General features: G+C 37.8%; 1 pseudogene; it reads right to left on the reverse strand.

The window, feature by feature from the left end:
* Positions 1 to 8030: 8030 nt before the first annotated feature.
* LOC145258548 (U2 spliceosomal RNA) lies at positions 8031 to 8164 on the reverse strand (annotated as a pseudogene).
* Between the last annotated feature and the right edge of the window lie 2179 nt (positions 8165 to 10343).

Genomic DNA, 10343 nt, shown 5'->3' on the forward strand with positions numbered 1-10343 from the left:
TGTGCGATTTCAGATTATTTATAAAACCAGCTTTTGACAAAAGGTATCTGCCACATACAATGTGCTTCAGTTTCAATTGTAATTTCTCTTACATTATATTTTCATCTTGCTTTCTTAAAACACATTTTAAGACAACAAGGTTTGCATTTTGCTCCTCTGCAATCTTACACTTTCTCTGATTGTTTTTCTTCACAGTGATCGATCTTTCGCTTGGGCTTCCCAGTTATGTACATCCATCTTAAGTATTTTCAAGTTATTTTTCAGAGAATCCATCTAGCCACACATACGTACATAGATGATGATTGCAACGTCTTGTCAGACGAGAGCCACTCCCTCAGTCACTAAAAGTTCATGTGCCCGAATATGACTTTTTAGCCCTACCAGCGACTTGCACACTCACTAGCAGACATGACACTGAAAACGTTCACTGATTTGTATGAAACTAACAGCAGAGGAACCTGTATTATCGTGGGCTTTTATGTGATTAACAAAACCTGCCTTAAACAACAGAGCCCGATCACACACCTTACAGATCCAGAGATCTCCATGGTTGGGCGGCAAGGTTTGGCATTTCCTACATGCTCCCTTAAGCTTCGCTCGGTCTATTTTGGCTGCTTCAAAGTGTTCTGCACCCCTGTATATCAGTGTCCTCCACTGCTTGCAATCATACGCTAGGGACTCCCATCTGTCAACAGGAATATGAAAGCTCACCAGACTCTCCTTGATGCTATCACGAAAACGTTTTTTGGGTTTGTGCTGGGGTCATTTTCCAAGAAAAAGCTCACCATATAACAATTGTTTTGGGAGTCGAATATCTTCAAACCGGATGAGATGACCTGCTCAACGCAACTGGTTCTTAATAACAATGATAGCAATACTGGTTATGCCTTTTTTAAGACATATGTATCAGGGACAAAGCTATGCCACTTTAAACCAATACATACATACATACATACATACATACATGATGATTGCAACGTCTTGCCAGACGAGTGCCACTCCCTCAGTCCATGAGCCCAAAAATTACTTATTTTTAATCCTACCGGGTAATTCACACGCTCAAGCAGGCGTGGCACTGAAGACGGTCATTGAGGTCCATTATTACAAGCCTCCACACGTCACAACTTTTCCATGGCCACAGGACCATTTTTATAGACAAATACCTGAGGGAGTATCTATACACAGATGATGTTACAGAGTCTTAGCTTTGTACGACAGCTGAGTCTCTCTCTCGGTTCAAAATGTTGAGATCCAGTAACAAGCAAGAGCAAGATAGCAAGCAGCAATTTAAACTGCAAACCGGCTTAATGCGGGTACTGGTCTTCCGCTTTATGTTTTTTAAATTAGAGATTTGCTTTTCCTAGAAAGGTTTCCTTCACCACCGCTTACGAGAGCCCTCTTCACTCCAACACATACATACATACGCACAAACACACACGGTGCTAGTTGGCCGTTGACCTCGAAAAAGGGTTCATTCGCCCTTTGGAAGGTTATGTTTTTAATCCTTCAGGGAGACTAGCCACTCTCCTCATCAAACAGGTCTGGTGGGGGAACCAGTTTAGTCGCCGGTGACCCGACCATGAGGCAGGTAGTACTAGGTTACATGGTACCAGTAGCATATGACATGACCTGACAGCAATACATATACATACATGCATACATACATACATACATACATACATACATATACATACAAATATAGTGATGCATAAATACTGTTACATAATAAAACTAGGATTTATTCGAACATAAATATTTATTTTAAAATCCAATTACAGAAGATTATTAGCAAACACTGAAGATACAATATGGCCTTCACTATACTACGAAGTTATTTTGGGGAACTACATCAGTACGGAGAACAACTAATGGTAGGTTCTCCCAGCATTTGTTCAGAACTATCTTTAAAGTTTCAATAATTTGGCAAGGAGTAGAACAGGTTTCATTCTCTATGATCACACAGAATAATCAAGATAATGCGGTGATGAGGGATCCGTCACCTTTGTTGATCCAGGAGGGACTATAGGGTGACCCAAATGAAACGGGCCCCAACTCTAATTAGGCCCTGTTTTTTAGTGTTTTGTCCGAATGAAATGAAACTTTGGTCATAACTAGTTTATCATATTCAAAACATCACATCAAAACATTAGGACACTAGGGTCTTTGGCCTTTTTTTTTTCTCCGTTCTACAGCATATGTTTTAGATGGCCTCCATTTAGCTCCGTGCATTTCTTGAGGTGCAGACGAAGTCGACCATGACGTTCTTACAGACCGAATTGGTAATGACTCTCATCTCCTCCCTGATGGCTTCCTTGAGTTCCGTGATGGTTCAGGGTTTCCCTGCGTAGATGGTTCAGGGTTTCCGTGATGGTTCAGGGTTTCCCTGCAAGTCCTTAAGATGGCCCCAAAGAAAGAAATCTGGGGGGCTTAGGTCCGGGCTATGGGGTGCCCACTCAAAATCAGTCTTGAGACTGATCACTCGGCCTCCTAAGTTCTCTTTCAGCCAATCTCGGGACAGGTTTGAGATGTGAAAATTTGCTCCGTCCTGCTGGAACCATACCGTTCCTTGGTGACTGTCACTGCTGCGACAGATTCTTCGATGAAGATTGATACTATGATGCCTCTGGCCAATATTGCAGCCCACACCGTGCACTTAGGAGAATGCAGGGGCTTGGTGGTACTTCATTGGGTCTGGAGGACCCCCAGAAGACCTTTGTCTTGGAGTTCGCCTTTCCATCAAAATGGAAGTGGGCTTCATCTGAGGTCCAAAGGAGTTAAAGGAAACTTGGTGTATCCTCGATCTTCTGGAACATCTTGACTGTCATAGCCCTCCTCTGCTTCTTGTATGAGACTGTAAGGGTCTGCAACGTTTGTATTCTATATGGGTAAGCCCTGATATCGTTCACCAGCACTCTCCTGCAAGTCTCACGGGACATACCGAGGGACTGATTTCGCTTACGCACAGAGCGTTTCAGACTCTGCTGGAAATACTCTCCCATTCTTTCGACCAGCTCGGCTGTTCGCTTCTTGGGACGTCCCGAGTGGCTTGGACGGTTCTCTATGGCAGCGTTCAGGTTCTCCACGGCCCCATACTTCTCGCAATGGTCCTCCCAGTTCTGAATTCTGCTTTTGAATGGCGCCTTTTCACATTCGAACTGACGCATGAAACTGTCCTGGGTTTTCTTAAACGAGCCTGTCTTGTAGTAAAATTTAACACAGTGTATTCTTTGTCCCAGCTCCCACTGGGTTCTTGGTGTACTCACGGTCGTTGATTCTGCCATGTTCTGTAAAATAAGGGCAATGCGTGAATAAATAATGGAGATATCACATAAAGTGTACACGGGGCCCGTTCCTTTTGGGTCAAGCTGTATTGTCTTTACATCACTCTTGTGTTACTCAACCAGTGTAACTTTTTGTCCCATCTTGTTGGAGAGTTCAAATTCCATCAACGTATACAGAATGTCGCCATGGAATCAGTGCGCCTTCTAGAATGTCTTCGATGTAATGTTCTTTGTTAATCTTAAACCTTTGATAGGGAAAAACCAGTAGAAAATTTCCACTCTCAAAAGATGACCTCCCAAACAATCACGGATGCTGATGGGAGAGGCTCATATTATTTACTACAATAATTATAAAATAACTACAGACACTAGTGTTTCATCCTTTCGGAAATCATCAGTACAGGGTGTCACGATTAATGCCAGTCGAGAGATTCGAACCCCGGCAGTAGAAGTCATGCCTGGCTTTATTAGCAAGGACCCGAAACATTCGGCTACCGTCAACCCCGACGAAAGATACGGTTGAATTTAAACATTTATTCTTATTAAATGCTTTTCACGTCAGTTAAGGTGATCTAATCATTATATGACAATCTATGCATATGAGCTAAGTTGACCGACTTTATTACACCTAAAATAAGTACACACACTAGTGTTTCCTTCTTTAGGGATTCATCTCTCTCTCTCTCTCTCTCTCTCTCTCTCTCTCTCTCTCTCTCTCTCTGTATATATATATATATATATATATATATATATATATATATATATATATATAAAGTATTTGTTCCTGGAGACACTAATGTCTCATGCTTACGCAATCATTAATGTGTATGGGTCACAATTACTGCCGGTGATGAGATTCGAATCCAATCCTGAAGTAAACTTTTTTCTCCATTTCGTAAGCCTTTACCTCAGGGCCACAAAATACTTGTCACTGAAATGAAGGGAATTAAAAAATATTGAAAACCGAATGCGGGCATATACGTTAGATAATCTATAATGTTCGAAAAAGCTGAAGTCGTGAAAATTGCATAAATGCTAGTTGACTGCCTTTTAGTTATTATTCGGTAGACAGCACACATCATTGATTATACACACACACACATATACATATATTTATATATATATACTAGCAATCGGTGCCCGGCGTTGCCCAGGTGTTTTGAAGTGTATGCTGAGGAAAAAAAAACGGTCAATTTTTTTAAACTTTGACCCCTTTTATGACCTATTAACATTTATTGTTTAGGGATCAAGTAAAGTTAATAAGTCAGATCCATGTCCAAGGAATCTATATATAAAATATCACGTGTTCAGACCTTAAATTTTAGGAGGAGTTTGGTAGAGTTCTCAAAGGTCTAATTGTTGAATATTGACCACTTAATCGCCAAATTTCTGTCGAAAACCTATCACATCGATGTTCCCAAATCTCAGTACCCTGTATATCAAATTTCGAATCTGTAGGCTTAAAATTGACAGAGTTTTAGCGTAGGGAAATGAACACAGACGCACAGACACTATCACTTATACATATATATATATATATATATATATAAACATAAACATCATATATATAAGGATAATAGTACGCCATATATATAACAAAAGACCATTATTTACTGAAGTGAAAGGAAAACCCGGGGGAACTTTACCCAAAAATAAATCTATATTTTTTTGTGTGTATTGATAGTCTGGTACTTATACAGTTTAGTGACGACATTAAAAAATGGAAATATTGAAAAAAAAATTTATTGTACGTAACTGTTATAGACTGAAGTTCTCCGAAAAAAAATTTCACTTCATTTGATCAAGTAGTTTTGTTTTTTTTACATCGAAAAAAATGATTTATCACGGCAACGTCAACGTGGCCATTTTGGAAATGTTATTGCAGGCCCAGGAATTCCCCAAGGGCAGGTAACTGCCGTACATAGCAGAATACCTCCATTTTAGGCTAATATAGCCCTTTATTCCCCACCAGAATGAGATTTTTAATTTTTTTTGCGAAGACAGATGCCATTTTTGGGGTGTTTTTTTTTTTTTAATTTGTAACAGAAGTAAATAAACGAAGTTTCGAAGTTATCCATGCGTGTCCAACTGAGCATCTTTTGAAAACATTCTCGTATAAAAATTCTTCAATTCTTTGCATTCTTCAATTTCTTTGCATATTCAATAGTATTCTTATTTAAAAAAAAAAAAACGCAAAAAAATTGCAGATTTAAAAAAAAAAAAGAAAAAAACGTAAAAAAATTGCAGATATGTTGTGCGCACTGCGCATCTCAATATGGCGAGAAAAAAAAAGGCTAGATTGCGAAATTTGGCCTAAAATTTTTTTTCAATATTTCCATTTTTTAATGTCGTCACTAAACTCTATAAGTATGGATAGTCTTATCAACACCCCTTTTTTCTATTTATTTAAAAAGAAAATACAACTTTATACAAATTCCCTATTAGTTTTTTTTTCGGTTCTAACGATGATCATCTTTATTTAACTATTACGTGTAATTATATTCATACAGATATTCTATATGATTTATATTTGCGTAATATTTGCGTAGAAATGAAGAAAATCAAATTTACTGTGTATTTATCGTGTTGCCATAACAACGTGACGTAGCCAAGGACGGTAGTGGACGTGAGTGTGTGTGCGTGTGTGCGCGTGTTTTAATGCTGTATTGTTTCGTATCTTATCAACTTCTTCGAATCTATGTGTACAGTAATACAAACCCGTTTTTCGAGCTGAATAAATGTGTTACATTGAATAAAAACACGAAAAATATATCCAGTTTGGTAGAAAAGTAACTTATCTTGCCTTTGATAACATTTATTTGTTATATATTTGTTTTTTGACAACTTTTTCGAATCTATGTGTACAGTAATACAAACCCGAAATGAAAAGACCACGAGCGAACGCGCGTTTTACATAAAAATAAATATTTTTAAATTTTATCTTTCTAGCTTTAAAAAAAAGTTTAAAAATTTTATCAGCCGGCATAATTTATTTTTAAATATTGAAAAATTTCAGGAAAATTATTTTTTGCTAGATTTTCAAAACATTGTTTTCGTGTTGTGTACGTGTCTGCGGCTACACCAGAATGGCGGCCGTGATGTCGTAGGTTGGATTGTAAGATTGTGTAAGTTTCGTATTTTTTTAATTTGTAAATAACAATTTATAAAAAAATTAAACCCTTCCAAGATGGACAATAAATAAAGCCATAATATTTTATGGTAAAGTTAAGAGCCTACGAACCATAGTTTTTTAGGAGATGTGATTATTGGATTAACCAATCAGAAATCGTCTGTGGCACACACATCTCTGTTTTTATAGATAGATAGATAGATAGATAGATAGATAGATAGAAGAAGATAGATAGATACATAGATAGATATATGTATGTGTGTGTGCCCATTATCTATCTATCTCGGTATATATATATGCTTCTAAACTATCTTTCTATTTACCTATCTGCCCACTCTTCTCTCTTTCATTATATATATATATATATATATATATATATATATATATATATATATATATATATATATATATATAAGCCTGTGGGCTCGGCGTGGCCAAGGTGTTTGGAAATATGCATTGAGCAAAAAAAATTTTTTTTTTTATGAAATGTGGTAGTAGACAGGAAGCTCGAACCCGTTACGCGAAGGAAGAAAGAACGTGAAAAAAACTTTGCTGGGTCGCCCATCGTCAAAACGGAAGTTACGAATGTTTAAATTAAGGCTACTCAATCAAAAAGAGGGGATGACTTTCGAAAATATCGGTGGAAAAAGCGACCCCTCCCTGTAGAAAAATGTCCAGTTCAGAGTGAAGGAATTAATGTTTTTGGCCAATTTTTCGATATTTGTCTTCTGAAGGGTCGACCTTAAAAACAGTACCTATGTTGTGAAAATCAGTTTCCTCTATCGAAAGTTTTAAGCATACATACATACAAACATACATAATACCTTTAAACAGACAGGTGAGATTTATATTATAGACTAGACTGGGTTCCCGGCGTTGCCCAGGTGTTTGTAGGCGTGTGTTGAGCAAAACAATTGTAGTGGGCAGGCACGCTCGAACCCGTGATGCGACGGCTGAAAAGAAAGTGGAGGTGTGTGTAAGGGTTTTTGTGTAGCAAAAGAAAAGAAGGAAAATTGCGAACTCCTACCTCCCAAAAAAGTGGTAGTAGCCAGGCAGATCTTTACCGCGAAGGAAGAAAAAGAAAATGAAAAAATGCCCTGACGCGTTGCTGTTGCGCCTATTGCCGAACCGGAAGTGACATAGGTTAAAATTATGGCTTGACAATTAAAGAGGCGATGACTTTCGAAAATACCGGTAAAATGAAGACCAACTCCCCGGGGAGTAGGGGGGGGCTGTATAGTCACAATTGGTATGAAGGGTTGATATTTATTTGCTCCCCCACCGAGCAAATTAGGCACAAGGCCGATTTTTAATGTGAGGAGTGAAGGGAAAATGGGGAACAGCTCCCGGAGAGCAGAGGAGCTGGATAGTGACAATTGGTATGAAGGGTTGTCCCTACCTTACCAATGTCTTATAAATGGGGTTGCCTCCACATATGGACTTTGCTTGCAGTATCTGCCGCGACAGACATGACACTTAAATCTTGGCCAAAAGGCCAAGAAAAGGGTAGTTATTTGCTCCCACACCGAGCAAATTAGGCACAAGACCGATTTTCAATGTAAGGAGTGAAGGGGAAATGGGGACAAACTCCCCTAGGAATAGGGGAGCTGGATAGTTACAATTGGTATGACGGGATGCCCCTACATTGACCAAGGTCTTATATGTGGGGTTGCCCCACATACGGTCTTTGCTTGCAGTATCTGCCGGAACAGATACTACACTTTGATCTTGGCCAAAAGGCCAAGAAAAGGGTATTTATTTGCTCCCCCACCTAGCAAATTAGGCACAAGGCCGATTTTTAATGTGAGGATTGAAGGGGAAATGGGGGCCAACTCCCCGGGAAGTAGGGGAGCTGGATAGTGACAATTGGTATGAAGGGTTGCCCCTACATTGATCAAGGTCTTATATGTGGGTTGGTGTTTATTTGCTCCCTCACCGAGCAGATAAGGCACAAGGCCGATTTTTAATGTGAGGAGTGAAGGGGAAATGGGGACCAGCTCCCTGGGGAGCAGAGGAGCTGGATAGTGACAATTGGTATGAAGGGTTGTCCCTACATTGACCTAGGTATTATATGTGGTGTTGCCCACACATATAGTCTTTGCTTGCAGTATCTGCCGCAACAAATACTACACATTGATCTTGGCCAAAAGGCCAGAAAAGAGTATTTATTTTCTCCCCCGCCGAGCAAATTAGGCTAAGAACAACATCTATTAACAACACATCTTTGATCTTAACCAATAAGCCCAAGCACCAAAGTAGCCGAATGGTTCAGATTCTTGCTAATGAAGCCAGACATGACTCCTTGTGCCGGGGCTCGTCTGCTGTTAATCGTGACACCCTGCACTGATGATTCCCGGAAGGATGAAGCACTAGTGTCTGTAGGTATTTAATAATTATTATAGTAAATAAATATGTCAGACCCTTTAAGAAACTTATTTCTTTTCGTTGAGCACTTTTAGTTGTAATAAAGTCGCTCAATACGCACAGATCGTCATATAATGATCACTCTTACTGGCACTAAAAGCATTTAACGAGAATAAATGTTTAATTTCAACTGTATTTCTCACGGTTTACGGTAGCCTAGTTGTTCGGGTCCTTGCTAATGAAGCCAGACATGACTTCTGCTGCCGGGGTTCCAATCTCTCGACTGGCATTAATCGTGACACCCTGCACTTATGATTCCCGAAAGGATGAAATATCGTGTGTATGTATTTAATAATTATTATAGTAAACAATAATTATATATATATATATATATATATATATATATATATATATATATATATATATAATACTAAAAGTCTATGGGTCTTGTATGTTTGCAATCAGATTTCCGGTTTTCAACATCCGGTTGCGCAAGCGTAAATAGCAACGTCTTCAATCCGTTATTCCAATTCCGGAATTTTTATATCGCTTTTAATACAAACAATTTCATTTAATTTGATCAAATAGTTTTTTGTTTTTTTTTCAACACTCCTACTCCCTCTGTTTTCGTTACGTACGCGAGAAATCTTTAATTCATGTCATTATAAATAAATAATTTTATAAAATCAACCGTAGTTTTTTTGTTTTTTTTTAACGGCTAAAAACATTCAACTTCGTGAAGTCTGTCGCAGTTTCAAAGAAAACACCTCTCACTTTCACTCTCATAGATTTCAACACTCCTACTCCCTCTGTTTTCGTTACGTACGCGAGAAATAGTTACGTGTATGTGTGAGAGAGAGAAAAAGGTAACCGATGTAAAACTGGATAGAGTTATCCCCCTTAACTAATGCAGACCTTTTTACTAGAGGGCGTTATTACAAAAATATTTCTTTTTCTTCTTCCCATGTTTTTTAAAGTCGTCTGCTTACATTTCCAAACGGAAAGCTGAATCGGTAAATGCACACATTTCTATTACATTAAATAGTGTTTTCCTTTACACAATGGGTACTGAATGTTTGCTTAAATTAAATGAAAAAAGTTACATTTTATTTTCATTTTCTATTTAAAAAGCCATTATTAACATGTGGAGAGTGTTTTTTTTATTATTCTGTACTTTCAACTAACAATTTCATTTAAAAGATGATATATCAAAATTTGATAATTCAGTAACTATAATTTAAAAAAAATAACAATTATAATAAACAGAACGACTCATAGAAATCTATCTATATTCTTTTTTCATTTTAATATACTTTCATAGAAATGCTTCTGTTATGTAAAAAAAAACTATTTTCTTTATGCCACAAGTGTCACGCTCATACATGAATTCCATAGCTAATATAACGTACTGACCCAACGGGTCACGGGTGGTCTAGTATATATATATATATCAGAATAAAGTTATATAACAATCAGCTGGTATGGAAACCTGTGATTATAAGAATTACAAAATATTACTGGCAGTAATATTCTATAATATTATCTCACCTAAATAAGAATTGCTCGTT

This window comes from Euprymna scolopes, chromosome 33 (assembly GCF_053919585.1).
Source record: "Euprymna scolopes isolate OS-2025 chromosome 33, ASM5391958v1, whole genome shotgun sequence".
Lineage (NCBI taxonomy): Eukaryota > Metazoa > Mollusca > Cephalopoda > Sepiida > Sepiolidae > Euprymna > Euprymna scolopes.